General features: G+C 40.5%; 1 protein-coding gene across 3 annotated transcripts in view; it reads right to left on the bottom strand.

Moving 5' to 3' along the window:
- The window catches only part of ASIP (agouti signaling protein), a 63028-nt gene that overhangs the window by 6970 nt on the left and 35811 nt on the right, over positions 1-20247 (bottom strand). The window contains exon 1 of one of the 3 annotated variants that reach the window (XM_030963153.1): positions 17197-17346. The exons of the other annotated variants lie outside the window; for them this stretch is intronic. The gene's annotated coding sequence lies outside the window, so the exon portion shown is untranslated. Of the gene's footprint in view, positions 1-17196; positions 17347-20247 lie in introns of those variants that run through there. 3 annotated transcript variants of the gene reach the window in all.

Here is a 20247-nt window from a genome sequence, read left to right as displayed (position 1 = left end):
TCCAAGTGCTTGGGATCAGTTCTGGAATTGTCTGTTCTGCACACCATGTTCCTGTGCCAAAGCAGTGCTGGGGACATCAAGGTTTCTTCCACTGGTGGCTGTGGCTGTGCTGTGAGGACACTCACCTCTGCTCTGGGGACAGGCTGGGAGCTGGGGGGATCGGCCTGGAGAAGACAAGGCTCCAGGGAGCCATGAGAACCCCTTCAGCTCTTATCAAAAAGAGGGAGAACAACTTCTTATCCAGACAGAGAGTGATAGGACAAGGCTGAATGGTTTTAAACTAAAAGAGAGAGATTTAGATTGGAGACAGAAGTTCTTTACTCAGAGGGTGCTGAGGCCCTGGCACAGGGTGCCCAGAGAAGCTATGGCTGTCCCTGGATCCCTGAAGTGTCCAAGGCCAGCTTGGATGGGGCTTGGAGCAGCCTGGGGTAGTGGAAGGTGTCCCTGTCCATGTTGGAACTGGATGGGCTTTAAGGTCTCTCCCAGCCCAAATCGTTCTGACAGTCCATAATTCACTCCTGGATCTGTCTGGGCTCCACTGGCATTTGCAGGGATGCACGTGCTGGATCCTTTGTGGTTTATACATCTGCATGAGCTTCAACTGAAAGAGATGTATCTGAGCCTGGAGTTTTACAGGGGAGGACTACCCTCTGGGGAGGCAGTGCTGCTGTGTCTGAAATGCTGCACAGCTGGAGTCATTCAAAGCAGATGTGAAAGTTCAGACCCTGGCTGGATCAGAGCCATGGCTGTGAGTAGGAGTCTCCTTTGAATGGGTTGATTCAAATTTTATCATATCAGATGTGAAGAGCCTTTAATTTGATTTTAATTTGATTCTGAATCTGAGAAGAGAAAGTGCATCTTGTTTGGAGGACCCTAAAAATTCCAGTAACCAAAAGGAACAAGTCCTGCCATGAGAATTTTTTGTTGTCATGGTAAAATTGAATTTTCAGTTACTGCAGTTTAGTAAAGTAACAAGGTGACACTTCTGTGTTAATTCTTTACCTACTTTGGTCTTACAAACTCTTGTACAGAAGCTCAGCCCTTGCCTGTGGCAGTTGCCCATTTATAATGGGCAAATTATAAATGTGACAAGCTGTGACAAGAAAGGAGTTCTCAAACGTGTTGAATATACCAGAATGTTTCCAAGCAAACCAAATTTCCATGAAGAATTTTAATACGACAAATATTTGTTAGGTCAGGATCCTACTTTTTCTTATCTTCAGAGGAGTTGCCCTTTCATTTGCTCTTCCCCATCTCCTTTCACAAAAGATGTCCAAACCTCACTGAGATTTCTTGATGCTTCCTAAAAACTGCTCTAACACATGTGTGTAAAGAACTATTAGGTCAGAACCATTCAGCTCACAACTGGAACTTCTTTTCATGTGACAGATTTTACTAGCCTGAGTATCCCTGGTGATGTTCATGTTTGAGGCAGATGTTTGCAATTCATACAAGAACTAAATAATGACTTGTATGCCCAAAAGCTTGTCTATGTTTTCCAAATACACAGTTGGTCAAATATATTGCCTAAAAATCTTTGTCTGCTATACATTTAGGTTTCCTGATTTTTCAGATCTAGGCTTAAAGGGAAGAAAGAAATTTTTTACAGTGAGGGTGATAAAACACTGGCACAGATTTTCAAGGAAGGTGGTCATGCCCCATCCCAGGAAACATTTAAGGTCAGGTTGAAGGGTCTTTGAGCAACCTGATTTAGACGAAGATGTCCCTGCTCATGGCAAGGGAGTTGGACTAAATTACTTTTAAAGGTCACTTCCAACCCAATCTATTCCACAATTCCATGACAGAGGGCTTGTGTGTGGCAGGTGGATGGAGACATTTGGGCTCTAATTCTTTCCCTGCTCTGAGCTGGAATGACAAGAGCAAGCTGTGAGCTGCAAGCTGTTTTGCTTTGCACACGGTGGTGGTCATGCTGCAGATTTCAGTTTTTAAAGCAACTTTTTAGCCTTGTTGCAGGATATGCTCTGTAAGGTACCTGTGACGTTCAGGTCAGTGTGTGCTGCCCACCTGGAATTTTGGCTGGCACAAAGCTGCCTGTTGGGCACCACATTGGCCTGCCCCCAAAGTACCATTTAAACAAGCTTCCACCCCAAAATGTTGTTTCTGTTGTATTTCCTTGTCTTTATCTCAGCAAAATTGCCAATGGATGTGATTTTGTCTGAGCAAACAGTAAAATTTAACAGCTGACATCTGTTTACTTCAAACAGCAACACCTGAACCATGGCTGGGGTGGAAATGCAAACCTGGCTTGGTTTGAGCTCTGGTGCACATGGGGGTTTTTAATTACAGGCACTTGGGTGGTAGGTACATTTTGGGGAATATGTGCATAGTTCTGCAAAATTATATCCATTGGCTAGAAAAGCAACGCTCCCTGGGGCAGCGGAGTCTGTGAGGGCTGAGCTCATCGAGGGATGAAGGAGGAGAAAAGGGGAATCGGAAGTGGAGTAAATAGGTGTCCATGGCCCCTAACCTGCCAGAGCTCCAGCAATTTTTTGGACAATGCTCTCAGGCACAGGGTGGGATTGTTGGGGTGTCTGTGCAGGGCCAGAAGTTGGACTTGATGTTCCTTGTGAGTCCTTCCAACCTCAGGATATTCCATGATTCCATGACTAATCTTGAGTTTCCTCTTTTGCATCATATTGCAAAACCCTTCCCTAAGTTTGTTTTCTTTTTCTGGCATTAAAGAGATGTTTACTTTTCCATTTGCCCATTATTTTCTTCTGGGATTCATCAAAGGCTGATTAAAGCAATCAAACTATTTTCCTTACCTCTAGCTGTCTTCACATCTGTTTCTCTCTGAGAACTTACATTTAAAAGTTTATTTTCCTTTTGAGCCCCTAACAATTTAGAATAAATAGCTTTAATAGTGGAATCTTGAGAGTAGGGTTCCAATTTCCCTAATGTTACTAAAATGCTCAACCATGATTTTTAAATTTAACATATGATTTTTTAATTTTCGGTCTGGAGACAGTCTTGCCCAGCAATGAAATTTAAGCAGTGAACTTTAGCTGCAGTTTATCAAATTATGTAAGGAAATAATTAACATGTTGCAGTGGCCTTGGTTGTCAAGGGAATGACAGAATTTTTTTTAAAACCAAAACAAAGGCAGACATTTGAAAGTTTGTTGACTGTCATCAGAGATCACAGTACCCTTTTCTGTGCCATTGCCTCTCTGCTTTGGATTATTATATTCAATATAAATAAAGCATTTTAATCTTTACCCCAACTGTTGTCTTTCACAAACAGTTTCCCTGAATGTAAATTTGGAAAATGACAGATGATGGGAAACAACATTTTTCTCTTCTTAGTAAATTTTTTTGTGGTGTCATATCTAAAGTCTTCGTGGAAATTTGGTTTGCTCGGAAACGTCTTGGTGTATCAACACTTTGAGGAGAACTCATTTTTTGTCACAGCTGATTTCACTCTGTTCAGAGATCCATCTTCATCAACAACAGACTGAAGAGTGAGACATTAAAGCAAAAAGTCTGCCATGAATGCTGGAAGGGACAAGTTGAAATTTTCTTAGACAGATTTTCTAACAATTCTAGGTTGACTCACAAATTAATCAGCATCTTTATAATGAGCTGAAAACAGCTGCTTGGGAAAATGAGATGGTAAAGTAGGTGAACAAAGACCTATAAAATACAGAAAACCATTCACAGCACTCAATAAATCTTCACCCACACTGGGCTGCTGAGCTTCTGCTTTGAAAAGGATCCTGGAATCATTAAGGCTGGGAAAGAACTCCAAGATCACCAAGTCCAACCTTTGAGCAAACACCACTGTGCCCACTAAACCATAGTAGAGGACAGGAAAAAAAGGGAATGCAAGAAAAAACTCAGGAATTAGTGGCTGCCTTGAAAAGTTCTGAGATTTTCAGAGGGTGAGAGACTGAAAAATTTGGGAAATGAAACATGGAAGGTAATGGGATGACTGAGGACCTCCTGAGGGAATTCCATGGTCACCTAGAACCATCCTACCAAGTCTGCAGAGCAATCCCGCCTCAACCATCAGGTTTCAGCAAAGGAATAGCAGCAAAAAGGGAAATGATGTGCTAAGGAGCAGTTGGAGGGAAAGGAATGGATCCTCCTGAGACAAATGGGAATCACCAGTGCCCCAGGCAGAGCTCTGCCTTGGAAGTTTCCTCACAGTTTAGGATTGACTGCATAGAATACACACAGAAAAGACAGAGCATTGGCATCTTCTCATAGTAGATCTAAAAGACTGCTTCTTCACCATTAGCTTGCATCCCAACAATACCCAGCAATTTGCAGTCACAGTTCCATCTATCAATCAAAAAGCACCTGCCAGTCAATACGAATGAGCCGTATTGCCACAAAGAATGAAAAACAGTCCCACTTTATGTCAACTTTTTGTTAATGCACCTTTACAAGCAGACCGTAAAGCTTAGTCCAATGTTTTTATTTATCATTACATAGACAATATTCTGCTAGCACAGAAAGACCCATTTACACTTAAACAAGAGAACTTTTTAACTTATCAATTAAAACAACAAGAGTTAATTATTGCCCCTGAAAAAGTACAGAAGCCTCCCACCTAGAAATACTTAGGCTAGAACATCACAAAATCATACGTTCAACCGCAGAAAATGACTATTAAAACAGACATAAAAACATTAAAAATACCCAGAAGCTTATAAAAGACTTGCAATAGCTATGACCAGTGACTAACGTGACCAATAATGAACTTGAAATACTGCGACCGCTGGTGAAAAGTACAAATCCTTCACTGCCCATAACACTCACAAATGCCCAATGCACAATAATCCAGAAACTTAGCACCGTCATCTCACAAAGAATAGTGAATCAGAGAAATCCAAAGTTAGACATCGATCTCACTATCCTGAATAGTTCATCACAACTTATTAATACACTAACGCAAAGCAAAAAAAAAATCAGTCCTTGAGTAAATCTTCACACAACTACAACCCAAAACAACAATTCAACAAAAAGTTGAAAATTTAGCTGAGCTAATTCGTAAGAAGCGCAACAGAATCGTGCAAATATCAAAGAAAGAGCCAGCAAGAATTAACCTACCTTTGAAACGAAAAGACCTAGACTAGTATCTACAGCATTCTCAACCATTGCAAATAAGTCTTCTAAGTACAGCTCAGCAAATTAATGTCCACTCTCTAAAATCCCCTGGGCTCAAGTGAATAACTCAGCATGAGTGAATCACCATTCCCAAGCGAAGTGAGCAGCCTCTTCAAAAAGCTCTGACAGTATTCACTAATGCTAGAAAAAAGTCACGACAAGCAGCAGTAACTTAGCATATTAATAGCCAATAGCATCATATTGTCCTAGAAGCTGAAGTGAGGAACTCTTTACAGACACTAGAATTACCCACATTAGTTTAGACATTTAAGCAGTAGCCCCACAATAAGCTAAATGTGGTAACAAATTCACTAAATGCAGCTGAAATTGTTCAAAGAATTGAAAATACTTGCATTAAAGAAATACAACGTTCCCAGCTCTTTAAACTGTTACGACAATTGCAAGCAGCAATAGCCCAAAAAGTAGAAGCATATGCAGCGTTGCACATCAAGAGGCACAAATAGACTGAAAGACTAAGATAAAGCAACACTCGTGCAAATCAGTTAGTCTCGTTGACAGTACCAATGAGTGAGTTTGCAAAGACTCAAGAAGTTCATGCCACATTTCATCAAAATGCCCGAAGACTGCACAAACAGTTCAGCATCACTATCAAGGAAGCCAAAGAAATAATAAGAACACGTCCTACCTGCAGCCACCATAAACCAAATGAAATTTAGCAAATAGACGTTACGCATGTCCCTGAGTTTAGAAAACTAAAGTATGTGCATGTCACAGTAGACACCTACAGTCAGTTTGTGTAAGCAACTGAACAAGCAAGAGAGAAAACCTCTCATGTAACTTGTCATTTGACCAGCTGTTTTGCTGTAATGAGCATTCCAAAGCAAATTAAGACAAACAACAGCCCAGCCTAGAGCAGTGAACGAATTAAGAAGTTTTGCCAGCAATGAGAAATCCAACACTCCACAAAAGTTCCCCACTCTCCCACAAAACAAGCTACAGTAGAAAAAACTAATCAGACTCTGAAATTATATCTTTAAAAATTTAAAGATATTAAAAATGTGCAAGAACGACTGTTCAAAGCATTATTTGTACTAAATTATCTTTGTATTTTCGCTAATTAAGAAGTGCCGCCAGCCTATATATACAGCAGACTTGTAAAGCTTAGACAGAAGGCTAAGAAACCTTTTTATGTCATGTACAGAAATCCAGCAACAAGTGTTTAGAAAAGTCCTGCAGAAGTTCAATATTCCAGCAAAAGTTACATGTGTATCATTACTCCTGCAAATCCAGTTTGAGTACCTAGCAAATAGACACGAACAGCCATAGAGAGCGAAAAAAACTGTACCAGCAGAAAATGACAACAGCAGTACAGACGCAATAGCTCTGAATCCAGAAGTGACTCAGCAAGAGTTTGATCGACTGAGAAGAGCAGTCACTCCTTATCTGAGTCAAATACAAAGACTTTTAAGCATTGAAGCCACCTTAGAACACCAGAAGACATTGTGTACATCTTGCTTAGACTCAAAGCTTCTAAGCTCAAACACCACAAATACTTTATCTGTAAGAATTGTAGAGTGACTACATGTTGAGCCTAAATTAAAATTTATTGTAAGAGTTGTCATAAGAAAGTATAGGTGGATCAGAATCGCTTCCTCTCACCTTGCTGTCATAGCTGTTAGAAAGACTTAGCTTGTCCACACTCAGTGAATAAAGGAAATTTACAAGACAACCATATCAGCACACTATCAAACTAATTGCAAATTTAAAGGCGCGCCAGCACTTGCTTATAGTAGAGCAAATTTGTCAAAGTATACATAGACTAAGTGTATATAAGAGCCCCACAGTACTAAAGTTGAAGAGTCAAAGCGACATTTTCATACCCATCACATGCGAAGTTCCTGACAATGAATGAGACAAGCAGAATCGTAAGTAGAAAGATCGTATACTGCCTCGCACTGCTCACCGTCGTTGCTATTAGTCAAAAGTATGCAAAAATACACACAATCATTCTGAAAGAAAATGTGTAAGTTACATAGGCTAACCAAACAAAGCAGGAATCGATGTATTTATCACTAGCTACACCTTCTGATCCTTTTCATACTTTAGTTGGAGTTCCATTAAATTCTATAGAAAAATGTAGACCTTAGACTAAAGCCATAGTGTACAAAAATTTGAATGAAGCTTACTCAAATTAGTGCACAGTCCAATAGTAAAGTATCAAAAGCAAACCAACCTCTACTAATTAGTGCAAAGCTTTTGAAATTCCAATGAACCCCCAGTCACAGACATTTCTTTTATGAAAAATCCTCTCTCAGGATTTTTCCTGCTGAAGCTGAGAAGTTCAGCAACAAGATGTAAACAATAGGTTATCTGCTGCTGTGGAATGCAACAGATCCGTCTGGATTGGCCCAGCTTGGATGTTTAGAAATAATGGCCAATCCAGAACTGAGCTCGCTCAGACACAGTCCGAGAGAGCAGGGTTTGTTATTCATTCTTTCTATTCTATTCTTAGCTTAGCAAGCTTCTGAAAAGCTCTCCTGCTTTTTCTTTTTAGTATAGATATAATGTAGTATATATATATCATAAAATAATAAATCAAGCCTTCTGATAATGGAGTCAAGGATCTCGTCTCTTCCTTCACCCAAGAACCCTTGTGACAACCGTCACACCCCTAAGAGCACAAACCTTTACAATTGCCCAAGAATTGAATGTCACCAGCCTAGAGCTGCAAGAGCTAGACAGCCTAGGCTCTATACCAAGCAATTACTGTCTATTTTTTAAGCATTATTCTAGGACCCCAATTTTGCTTCGCATAAAAAAAAGACAACCAAAAACTAATAGCACTTGAATATCCCCTGCCTCCTCATAGTACTACAATACCACAGCTTATTGCAACAGCTAGACAAAGCCTTTACCAACAAAGCAAAGTGTAGCAAAAATGCTACCTCCTGAAGTTTTCCTCATCTGCAAGAATAGAGCCTAACCCGCAGTGCCTCAGAAAACTCTAAGATAGACCATGTTATTTTAGCAAACTAACATTATTTGCCCCTAGCATCCACCAAATGCTTAACATCAGTCACAAGTCCCAATGCTCAAAACGTAGTGTACATCAGTTAAGCCCTGAATGTAGAAATAATGTACAATTATGAGAACCACCATCAATTATATTAGCATCACTTTTTGCACCAAGAGTAGCCTCTGCACGAGCCCTCACGCTATTGAGGCAACTAGCATGTTAGACAAGAAAACAAGTTAACATCATGTCTGCAATGTTAAATGAACTCACTACTAATGTTAATGGCATACGCCATGCAGTGTTACAAAATAAAGCTACCATAATTTTTTTATTGCTAGCACAAAAACACAGTTGTGAAGACTTCAAAAGAATGTGTTGCTTTAATCTATCAGACCATAGTATTTCAATCCATAAACAGCTCCAATAGCTAAAAGAGCATGCACAGAAAATCACTGTAAATAATAATTCATTTAATAACTAGCTGTCTTCTGTTTTGGAGAGTTTATCTCCCTAACTCATATCCCTTATAAAAGAAAGACTGTGCTAGTTAAGAATATTACTTGCAATCACAATAGTCATTAGAATTGCCTATTCTTGTATTATAAAGAGCGTAACGCAATTAACCAATAAAACTTTGCTTATGCAAAAAGAAAAAGGGGGAATTGTGGAAGAATGGCTGGATGAACAGGGCCATGGGGATCCCTGGAAAAGTTGTACAAGCAAACTCAATGTTAGCTTAGCATAACTAGGCCTTACGTCATGATAAGGAGATTGCAAAATGTGCTGCATCACGCTGACAGGGTCGAAAGGGCAAGGAGAGCAACAAAAATGAAGAAGAAAGGTGGTTTTGCAATATAAAAATAAAGAAGTAAAAAAGACAAGAATGAAGAAGAACCCTGTGTTAGAAACCACAAAGTAGAAGGAGTATGTAAATGTAACCTTTTGCTTTAAACCAATGAACTAACGACAAGTATGCATAATTACTAGAAACAATATAAAAGTACCGTTGTACTGAAATAAACTGAAGCTTGCTTTACCAATCATATTGATTGATTGCTTGTCTTCCCTCGCTGCCGTCATTCCATGATTTTCTGATTCTACACCAGGGAATATGTTTTCCCCATCATTTGGATCTATTCATGTTTTACTCAAGTTCCACTTGGCAGTTGTGCCACTGTTCATGTTGTTGGAGGAGGACCCAAGGAGATTGTTTTATACATCCTGCCCATAGACTGAGATGAAGGCTTTCTCTGGCATTGCTCACGAAGCCCAGTTTCCAAATGTTTTCTAATCTTTTCACCTTCAGTGACTTTGCCAGGAGAGGAGAAGGCTATTTCCCAGTAAGGGAGGTCTCTGTGTGCACATCCATCCCTTCCACCTGACCTTCAGTGCAGGTTCAGTATACTTGGCATTTCCCTTTGGGAGATACCCCATGTATCCCCATCTGCTACTGATCATTACACAGACCCTCAATATACTCCCAATTTTCCTCTTTTCTGCAGCACAGAGAGATGCAGGATAATAAATACCACTACATTGCCTGAAGAGGAATGTCATGGCCACTGCCAGCCCCAGTGCTTGCATGGACATCTCTCCGCAGGGTTTGTGTTTCATTAGCTCAGATCACTGGGGTTATGATAACCCCAGTTCTGCCAAACTTAGCTGTTCTGGAAGCCATGAGCAGATCAGTGCTAATCCCACTGGGTTTTGACATTGAATCAGGAATTCAGGTTAATTTGTACACGTAACTACAGTAATCACATCAAAAAGGCATTTACACAAACTACAAGAGAGATTGTGTTTATTTTGAACATGATTCCTTATTTGTCAGTCAACTATTATTGATTCCACCCCCCAATATCTGTGTTTTGTTATTCAAGAGCCAGGATAAATGTCACTATTGGATTGTCCTGTTTGTGTACTTATTTCTGGACATCTTTCATTCTAACTCCTCTTTTCTGATTTGCTCATAAAAGACTGCCTGTGGTTGTGGAAAGCAGGTTCCAAGAGTGTTCCAGCCTCACGCTTCATTCATTATTTCATGTCCTTCCTTTGCATTTTGGTTCATTTTTAAAAAATGCAAAGCACTCAGTTGTGGTGCTTGGGTCTAAATAAAGCACTCAGTGGCGGTGCTTGGGTCTAAATATAAACTCAGTGTGGTTAAAACTGATCCATGTGCTGTCTATGGAGACAGCCATGTCTGTAGCTTAAAATTTTTTTCAGACTTTCAAACAAAATTGGGTCCAAATCTGTTTTCTTTTAAGGGTAACAGTTGGGGATATTTTTAGTTTTCCTCTAATAGCTCTACTTAAAGCTACCAGATAATGTTCTCCTCCAGCCCACATAATTTCCTTTAGGCTCCCCAGAAATGACCCTGGAGGCAGAGCTGCAAGTGAAGCTTGGTTTTTACACCCCCTTGCAGTCAGGAATTTCATCCATGTGCTCAGATGCTGCCAGACAGGGACATTCCTGCCTGTGCAAGACTCTCACTCGGAGCATGGTGGGATGGCAGGACACCAAACTCCTCCCTGCAGTGGCCAGGTGGCTGAAAGAACTCAGTTTCCTCTTTAATAAAATGGCTTTAAATCCTTATTCATCTGTATAAAATGGTGTCATCCTCACTTGCTTTTAAACAGAAAAAAAAGGACATGAATTTCTAGGATTGGGATTTCTATGGGATGCCAGTGTGTTACATCCAGATTTCTGCTCCTTTTCACCCTTAAATTGAAAAAAAAAAAGCCTTTAACATACTATTGACCAAAATCAAATTGACAAATGGCATTGGAGGCCTTCTCTCAGCTCATTCCCATTCCTTTGGTTCCTTCTTCCAGACTCTGTCTGGTCTTTGGTGTATTTTTTTTGCATATATACTTGGTTATTTTTTGTGTATTTTTTTTGTGTATGTACTTGGGGTTTTTTTGTGTATTTTTTTTGTGTATGTACTTGGTCATTCCCAAGAACAGGGGCCTGGTCCAAGAAGCACTGTGTCTTCTCTAGTTCCCCTATACTGACCCCACAATCAGTTCACTAAAATGAAATGTGTTTGTTGTGCAGACAGAAGAGAACCAGAGAGAATTCTGTAGTGTTTGATGCAGTATGCTGTTTCTGTGCAATTTTACCTTTAACTTTTTTTTTAACTTGCTGAACTCAATCTACCCTTCTTGCTCCTTTTATTTCAATTTTTTAGTCCTATTTTCTGTTTTCTTTCATTTTCAGCCATCCACTGTGCCCTGCTACTTTTGACAGAATTCCCTTTTGGCAGTTTTCTCTTGCGTGCCATGTATTTAGCTCTTTTTCCTTTGCACATTTTTATTGCTTCCCCACGTTTGTCCTCAGCATCTCCAGCTGGAAAATCCTGAGGAATGAAGCAGTGAAACTGAATGAGATGCAACAGTGCAGAGGTCACATTTAAACACTTTAACTTGAGAGCAAAAAACCACCCATTTCTGAAGGTAAAGACTTCTGGATTTCAAATTAGAGAAGCAGAACTGGCTGTATTTTTCACAGCATGACCAAAAGTGAGAATATGACGCAGCTGTGTATAAAAAGGCAGTTTAATTCTAGGGTATGTCTAGAGAGGTATTTTGTAACTGAAATACAAAAGTGTTCAAAATTTTATGCACGCACTGGTCTTCATTTAGAGAATCATGTCCAATTTTTGGTCATCCATGTGGAGCAAAAATGTGTGCAAGTCAAAATGAATGCCAGAAAATAATATTAATTGCTTGAGATAAAAGGCCATCCAGCAACACCTCCAGTGGTCCTGTGCCTAACACCAAATTTCCGGACATTCCATTGGCAAAAGTTCCCTTTTTCCTGTCGGTATTCCCTTTGAAGCCTCTGTTGTTTTGGGGTTTGTTCTATTTGTACATTCAGAAACAAATCAGCTTTTATGTTACAATCCAAACATCTAAAATGTGAAGTTGTTTTTTTTCAATAGAATATTTGGTCTGTGACTGGTGGAGGCTGATGGTGGATTCACCTCTGAAATCCTTTGGGCAGCAACAATACTTCTGGCCATGGTTTAATATGATAAGAACAATGGTCAGTTTATAATCTGGTGGTAAAAATAAAATTAATTTGCTGTCTGGCTGTTCCTGATCAGTTTTAAGCATCTTGCTTGACAGTCAGAGGACAGAGCCAGGAGAGGTGCTGAGGTCCATGTGATCCCTGTTTACTGAGGGAGGGAAGAGTGAGGAAGAGTTGTGCTGCTGGCAGAGGTTCCCACTACATGCCCAGGAGATGGGGTGCAGCTGTGCTGCTCAGGGTGATCAGTCCAGGATGTTGTATCCCAGACTTGTTGGGGCCCTGGGTGGTTCTTTCCTGCTCCAGGTGATGGGGCTGGCTCTGATACAGCACAGCTGTACCCTGGGATCAGGATGCTGGGGCAGAGCCCCCCCAAGGGCTCCCTGCTTCCCTTGGATCCATGGAGAAGGGAGGAATTTATGGCAGACACACTTGCTGAAGGGAAACTTGAAGGGGCAGTGACTAAGGGATTAAATTTAAAAGAGAATGCTAAAAGTCTTTAATTTGTGTTTCATGTGTAATGGGGTTTCTAAATATCCTATTTTTATCCCTGCCTGTGTCCTTGATGAGAGAGTCTAACTCAAATTAATCTTGGTTTGTAAACACAATTTCTTCTTGAGGGCACCACCTGCATATTGGTAACACATGTTGGCCTGTCCCAGCTGAGAGTGCTGAGTGGCAGGGAGAGGGGAGACCTTCCTGGCTGCTGATGGGGAGAAAAGGAGGATTCTGGACACTCCTTCCACATCCTGGCAGGGTTGTGTTATCCTGACTGTGGCACAGACATTTAAGAACACTCAGAGCCATTGGATTCACATGGAGTAGCTGCAAACTTTATCTGCTGTACTCATGCGCCTCCACTAGAAATGAGAGAAAACAAGAATAAGGTAATTTGCATTGGTCTTGTCTGTGTGTGTGGGAAATCCTGGGATCAGGGACTCAGATGTTGTGTCCCATATGGAAGGAAGACATTGGAGCAATCCTGGGTATCTGTGCAAGATCAGTGAGAGATCTGGACTGTCTCTACAAAGCTCTGTGAGGCACAGCTTTCCCACTGAAGGAGGGAAATCCATGTGTAGCCCATAAGTGGGAAGTAAAGATGAAGACAAATTTCTGCAAGTGGCATATTAATGGATGAACTGCCCACAGGAAAACAACAAACATTCTAAGAACAAAGAAACGATGGACAAACATCCAAGGAAAAAAATGTGTGGTGCATTTGAGAAATGCTGTTCTGGGAAGCAGGAATGCAGAAGGGTTTGGGATTGATGTGGAAATAATGCAGTTTAGCACTGTGGTCAAAAGTGCAAATGGAGTTCTCAAATGGGAAAATGGGAGCAACTTCAGTAGGAGGGGGGATTTTTGTTTGAGATTGGTGTGGCTGTGCCTGGAAGGCACTCCAAGAACACCACTCATTTAGTGGGAAGAGTTTGGATAAACCAAAGAAATTAAAAAGTATGTTTAAAAAGAGACTCACAGCTCAACTCCTGGAATTCCAAAGGGAAAACGGAGAGTGTCTCAGTTCCTGAATGTGCTTGGCAGGATTGGAATGATAATGGGGTGAAAAATGAGTTTTCAAGCAAGATGACGAAGCTCTAATGGGATGAAGCTGCCAGATGTAGAAGCCAGGTCCAAAGCATTTTGAGGATTTTGACCATTCTGGTTCAGTAACAACTATATTTTAGAACTTCCACCTTTGGCTTTTCTACTACAGAAAATTGATTTTTAAGATTTTTTTTCTTCCTAAGAAATACAGCTTCTAAGCAAAATTGCTGGATATTAGATCACTCTTTGTGTTATGGGCTAACTAACGACTAGAACTTCAGTTTTATTTATCATCTTACCAGCCTGAAGCTGTGCCCAAGTGTGGATGTTCACTTCAACTCTGGAATTTTGGGGACTCATAAAATCATGAAAACAAAGATGTTGCTTTTACACTTATGGCATTCCAGTTTTCCTACCAACTTGACCTACCTCTCTACTTACTTTTTTCCAAGTGTTTGGGGTTTGGGGTTTTTTTTTTGGTTTTTTTTTTTGAATTTTATTTTTATTTTCTTTTTCAGTTTGTTTTTGCTTTTTTTTTTGTTTGCTTTGTCGTTTTCTTTTTTTCTGGGTTTGATTTTTGTTGTTGTTGTAGTTGGTTTTGGTTTTTTTTTTATATCTTACATTTTGATATCTCTAAAACCACTTTAGGTCATGGAAAATAAAAGTTACCTCCAGAGTGTCAGGTATTGAATCAGACCTATTGAAGCAGTCCATTTCAAAATCTTAAGAATATACTGAAAGAACAAGCCATGAAATTCAACATATAAATGATTAAAAGCTCAGCGTGAATCTTAGATACATAGATATTATTTATATATAAATAATATATATTGTTATTGTTATTGTTATAGATAAATAATTATATATATTATTACTTATTTATATTATGTAGTAACATGTGTTACATCTGATGATTCACTATGGGCCACTAGATGGTTCCCCACTGGGAACTGGCCACTTTCTAAATTTTTTCTTTTAAGCAAATACATTTCCACCCACAAAAAAGATGGATGTCTCTGCCAGCTGCACCTTCCCCGAGTGTTCTCCAGAAGAACGTCCCTGCTGCCACCAGCAGCTGGCTCTGGGACCTGCAGCTGCTCCGAGCACAGCTCCCCCTCCCAGGGCTGCTTTCCACTGGCGCAGGAAACGCCTCCGTTACGGGAACTTTTCAAAAGTTCATGGCAAAATTAATTTAAAATGTTGCTCTGCAAGAAGAGGCTGATGTGCACACCCAGACAATTTTAACTGGGATATTTCTATTGTCAGGACAAAACCCATACTTCATGTTTTGCTATACAGTTAAAGTTGTGTTGAAAGGATTAAAAATGCTTAATTCACTACTATTTGGAATGTAATGTCTTTTTCCCAGGATGTTTTCTTAATGGCATGAGCATTTCAAAATGCAGCGAGAAGCAAATGGAAAAAGTGTTGTGAGTGTTCCCTGCAGAGAGTGCTGCCTTCTGTTTCCTAATCACTCAAAATTCAATATACTTATTGCAAATGAAATAAAAGTTTAACTGCCCGAGTAAAGAAATATGAAGAGAAATTGTCTGATTTGATTAAAAGAAAAAAATATTACTATTCCACTTACACTGCATTTTTTCCATTAAATTTGCTTTTTTTTAAGGAATGTTATTAATATTTAAAAAATAAGTTATTATTTCTTCTATCCAAATATCCTCCATGAGCATGCACACTTAATTAACAAGGTGTTAATTATTTATTCAAGGGTTTTAGTAGGTGTTCACTCTGCAAAATACTGGGGACTGATTAATGTGTATCTTTGCTTCTGTGTCTGTGTGTAACATATTGAAGGGATTGCTGAAGAAAAAAAAAATCTGTATTTAAGCCAGCAAAACCCTTCAGTTTTCAGTGAATCGGGGGTTTTCTATGTACAAGAAAAATGAAAGATGATTAGGGAAAACACTCTGTTTTTTGTGTATTTTTGCATTTGGACTAGAATGCTGTGAAAGCTTTCTGAGCCTGCTTCCGTGGGGGAAAAAAAAATATTCTGTGAAGTGGGAAATGCATGGGGAAGTGAAACTCTGATATTTGTAAAGCAAACATGGGATGTTCTCGGGAAAAAACCCCAAACCAGAACAAATAACCAAAGAAAAACCAAACCCAACTAACTCAACAACAAAAAAAGGCTCCAAACCACCACGAAGACCCAACGACAAAAAATCCTCCTCCAGCCCTAATGAGTTGCAAAAGACCTTTGTGAAAGATATTGATTGAAGTGTATAAAATGAGAGACTTCAGCCTATCCCAATGAAATGTCTGGAATTTTAAAGGGACAGGCATGGGGACAGTCCAGTGATGCCTCTGCAGGACTTGCCCTGCCTTGGTCAGAGCCTTTCTCACATTAAGAAGATGCCCAGAAACCCCAAAATCTCCAGGCACAGCACCAAAGGCACTTTAGAACGCAGTGAGCTCTCCTCTGCCTCCGTGCTGTAGCTGACAGGGAGCAGAAAGAGAAAGCTGTAAAGTATAGATGGAGAAATAAAGCAGGGAAAAGTAGACAACAATCTGGACAACAGAAAGAAATGAGTCCTATTTAGAAAATAACAATTGCAATGAAATTACCAATAAAATTGTTCATTTTCCTGTGACTGCAGGGTCTATAAAATTGATAGAATTGAGTAGAAATGGATGTTGAAAAGACAAATTCTGGTGCTGCAAACAGCAGCCAGAAATTATCTCTGAATTTTCTATCTTGTTAACTGTGTAAAGATATCATTGCTTGCTGAATTTGCACAAAATTAAAGAAGATTAAGAATATTAATGGAAGACTGGACGATGGGATATGTGAAGTGTAGGATTTGTTTTGTGAGGTGCTACAGCAAAAGCTGACAGAAAATAATTACAGTCAAAGACAAATATTATCAGTCTTAAAACAGATAAAATCCAATCCCTTATCTTTCTGAAGTTATGAATGCTTCCAGAAAATAGATATTTATTTTAACATTATATCATCATTTTAGTTACTGCACAAAGACAGCGGAATAAAATAACATGGCTAATCGGTTGGAACTGTAAAAATACAGATTAGGAAATGTACATCGTTAATTTTAAAATCATGTAATAAAAGAGTGAAGAGAGATAATGTAACATCTAAAATAATTTCAGGGAAAAAAACTTAGTAGTAGACTAAACGAAAAAGCAAAATTTGCAACCAAAAAAAAATAAATTGAAGAGACAGAAACACCAAACAGAATCAAAACAACAGAATCGAAACAACCTAAATCACAGGAAGTGCCTGGAAAACAAAGTTTTGGAGTAGAACAGAAAACTGGAGCAAATAAATGCAGAAGAACAAAATGGTAAAATAACAAAGTTAAGAGAGTTTTAAAACGTTGCTGCTTGCCAGAGCCGTGAGGGAGATCTGCGGGACTGCTCTGAGGTAAAGACAGGCAAATCTCTGCGGCGCTGCGCGGCAGGCACAGCGGATCGGCTCGGTCCGGGGAGCGGAGCGCAGGGAAAACGCCCCGGGAAGGTTCGGGGCTCTGGTCCTACCGAAGCTGAAGCGTGTCCTGATCCCCAGGCCCGGGCCCGGGCAGCCGCTGCCTCGTCCCGCGCCTCCGTGGGCAGGGCGGGCCCTGGCAGCTCAGCGCGGCCGCCGGCCCGCGGCGCTCTCCGCACCGATGGTCAGCCTGTCTGTCCTGCTCCAATTCCTGATTTTTATCAGTCCTCCCCTCGACCCCCACCCCCCTTTTTTATTTTTCCCCTCCTTCTCTCTTTGCTGTTTTATGGTAAAAAAATCCAGTGGAAAGTTGACCCTCGGCCCCTCCTTTTTCCTCCCGTTTGAAACCCACCCGGACGGACCCGGTCCGGCCGTCTTCAGGCAGCGGCGATTGCAGCTGGGATTTTGCTGTCACTGAGGTAGAAAAGGATGGAGAGCAGGGGGAGGAAAACGGCCTGCTGATAAAACCCCATCCGCTGCGCTCTGCACCGCTTGTTTCGGGCTCCTTGCTGCAGGGTTCCCTGCCTGGCCCCCGGAAGATTCCCTGGGCGTCCGCGCGATCGGCGCCTCAGCCATTGCCGGGGCTGGAGAACTGGGAGGTTTCCATCAGCTCCACTCGTATGAGATAGTTCTGTGGAGTCACTCAAAGTCAAAATGCCACGGAGGAAAAGCTTTTTTCCTTAAGCTTGATAAAGGCACGTACAAAGACCAGATGAGTTTACCTGAATGTGGGTGTGATAATTCAAGACGTACCAAATGTCCCTTTATCATTTCAAGGGTTACATCATACATCTCCATAGTATATTAATTCTTTTTGTTGACCCTTTTGCAGCCATCTGCTTGTCATGTGTGCCATGAGGGTTGGGTTTTTGGGCTTTTTATGCCTACTTAGGTGAGTTCTGTATGAGGGGATAGATAGAAACAAGGAATGGTTGAGCTCTTTAGCTGCTGACAACACTGCTCGTGTTTGCAGCCTGGGGCACAAAAACGCTCTGACTGGAAGGAATTTCAAAGCAGCAATGGGTTTTTAGGAAGCTGAAGGTTCAAATTTGATTTAACAGCCTCAAGAGTGGTTGTATAATAAAAGTTGATTGAGGGGTAGAAGCTTTGATATGAAATAAAACTGCAGCCCCCTTGCATTTCTCTGTCTTATGGGCAAGTCTATTTTTCAGGGCTGAGGATCTCATCAGGACTATTCTGGGGTAAGAAAAATGCCTCTTTAGGAGGTCTTTTTATTACTTTTTTTGTTTCTCTCAGTCAGCCTGCCAAACTGTGGCAGTTTAGGTGAGAACGGTGATAGAAAGGTAACACGAGCTGACTTTACAAAACTTGGAAAATTTGCAAGGAAACACAGGGCTGTGGGAATTGCTGCCTTGGAGTAGGAACCACTCCTTACAACCCCCAAACTGGAAAATTCTGTAAATATCTAAAGCTGTTCATTTTGGTTTTTACTACTTCTGATTGAAGGTACTAGCAGTTTATGATGTTGCAGTGTTTTAGAGTGCAGAATATCTGCTAAAGGAGATATACAGTGCTTAGCCTGTGTTTTTTCCAAAAAGCATCCAGAATGTTAGCTTGGGTCTTGGGACACTTAGGGGTTACCCACCAACAGAGTTCCTGCATGAAGGAAAGACATGTCCAGCCACCAGAAATATTGGGGACAAAATAGGACTTGTGTGGGTGCTTTGAGGAGCAACATTTGAGGGACCAGGTGGAGAGGAAGTTGATGAGGAAAAACACCTGAGTGGTGCTCAGAGCAGCTTCTCAGAGGAGCTGTGTGAAGACACCAGGAACAGCAGGGGGGACACAGACCTGCATGAACATATGGAATTTCTGAGGTTCTTGAGAGATGTTTTTCCCTCATTCCTGCTTCACTTTTGTTGGGTGATGGGTTTGAAATGGGGCATACTGGTAGAACTGGGTGAATTTCAGTCGGTTGGGATGTTAGTTTTTTGAAACTGGCATTTACCACATGAAAATCTTTAACAGCAACCAAATCCTTCATCTGAAAGCATTTCAATTACAGAATTATGTGCTAATATCTGCAGGGGAACTGACAGTATTAGCAGCCTTCCTTTTGAAAGTGCAATTTCAAAGTTCATGTTGAAAATTTTATTTTTTTTAATCCCTCTTGAAATAAAAGCTCAGTCTAAATTTCCCATCACAACCCCCCTACTTTTCAGACACTGCTGTTACCTAAATTAGGGACAAATTCTGGTTTTAGCTTATGTCCCAGCCTTGAGACCCTGAATTTAAATCTCATTATATTGCAGACATTTATGCATTTAAAAGAGGAAGAAATACCAGGGATTTGTTGTGTGCTGCTTTGTAAAGAAACTCCACTGTCATGCTGGACTGTGGTTTGGATTGTCAGACGTGATGCAGAACACCTGGTTTGCATACACTGTACCAGTCTTGTAAAAATTTGGTGTGCGAGCACATTTGGGCTTCTTTTCTTGGCTTTATCTCAGTGTTTCATTTTCTCCCTGTTTGGCTCTTTTTATTTTCCATTCTTTTGCATTACAACAAAATCAATGTATTTTACCTTTATTATTCATTCCCCTTGTTCCATAGTTAGCACATCTTGGCTTTTCTTCCTCCTCTTCTGCACATGAATGTTTTCGTCTATGATATTTGTTTCCCCCCATTTTCCAGCCAAGTTTCCTTTCCTCTCTGATGTATTTTTACAGTCTTTATCTGTCTTTCCTTAATCCCCCTCATTTTTCCAATATCCATGCTTTTTGATCTCTCTCAATTCCCCCCATTTTGTTAACCTCTCCATCTCCTCATAATTTCTTGTGGCTCTCTCTCCATGCCCTCCATCACTCTTTGTTCTGTGATTCCTTCGTGCCATCTCCTCCCTGCGCCTTCCCCTGAGCATCTCCCTGAAGATGCAATTGGTGGCATTGGGAATGGGTTGAGACAGAAAGGCCCCACAAGGATCTGGGTACATATGGGGTCTGTTTGATTCACACCAGGGTGTGTGCACCCATCATCTGTAAAGCCCTTTGAATAGTCTGTGGATTGTTACAGATCATGTGTTTTAATGGCCTTATACCAACTTAGTAAAAGGATTTGATGTCTTTCACGGGTAAATGAGATCT

The sequence above is a fragment of the Camarhynchus parvulus genome, chromosome 20, assembly GCF_901933205.1.
Source record: "Camarhynchus parvulus chromosome 20, STF_HiC, whole genome shotgun sequence".
Taxonomy (NCBI): Eukaryota; Metazoa; Chordata; class Aves; order Passeriformes; family Thraupidae; genus Camarhynchus; species Camarhynchus parvulus.
This window is presented reverse-complemented; position numbering and strand designations above follow the sequence as displayed.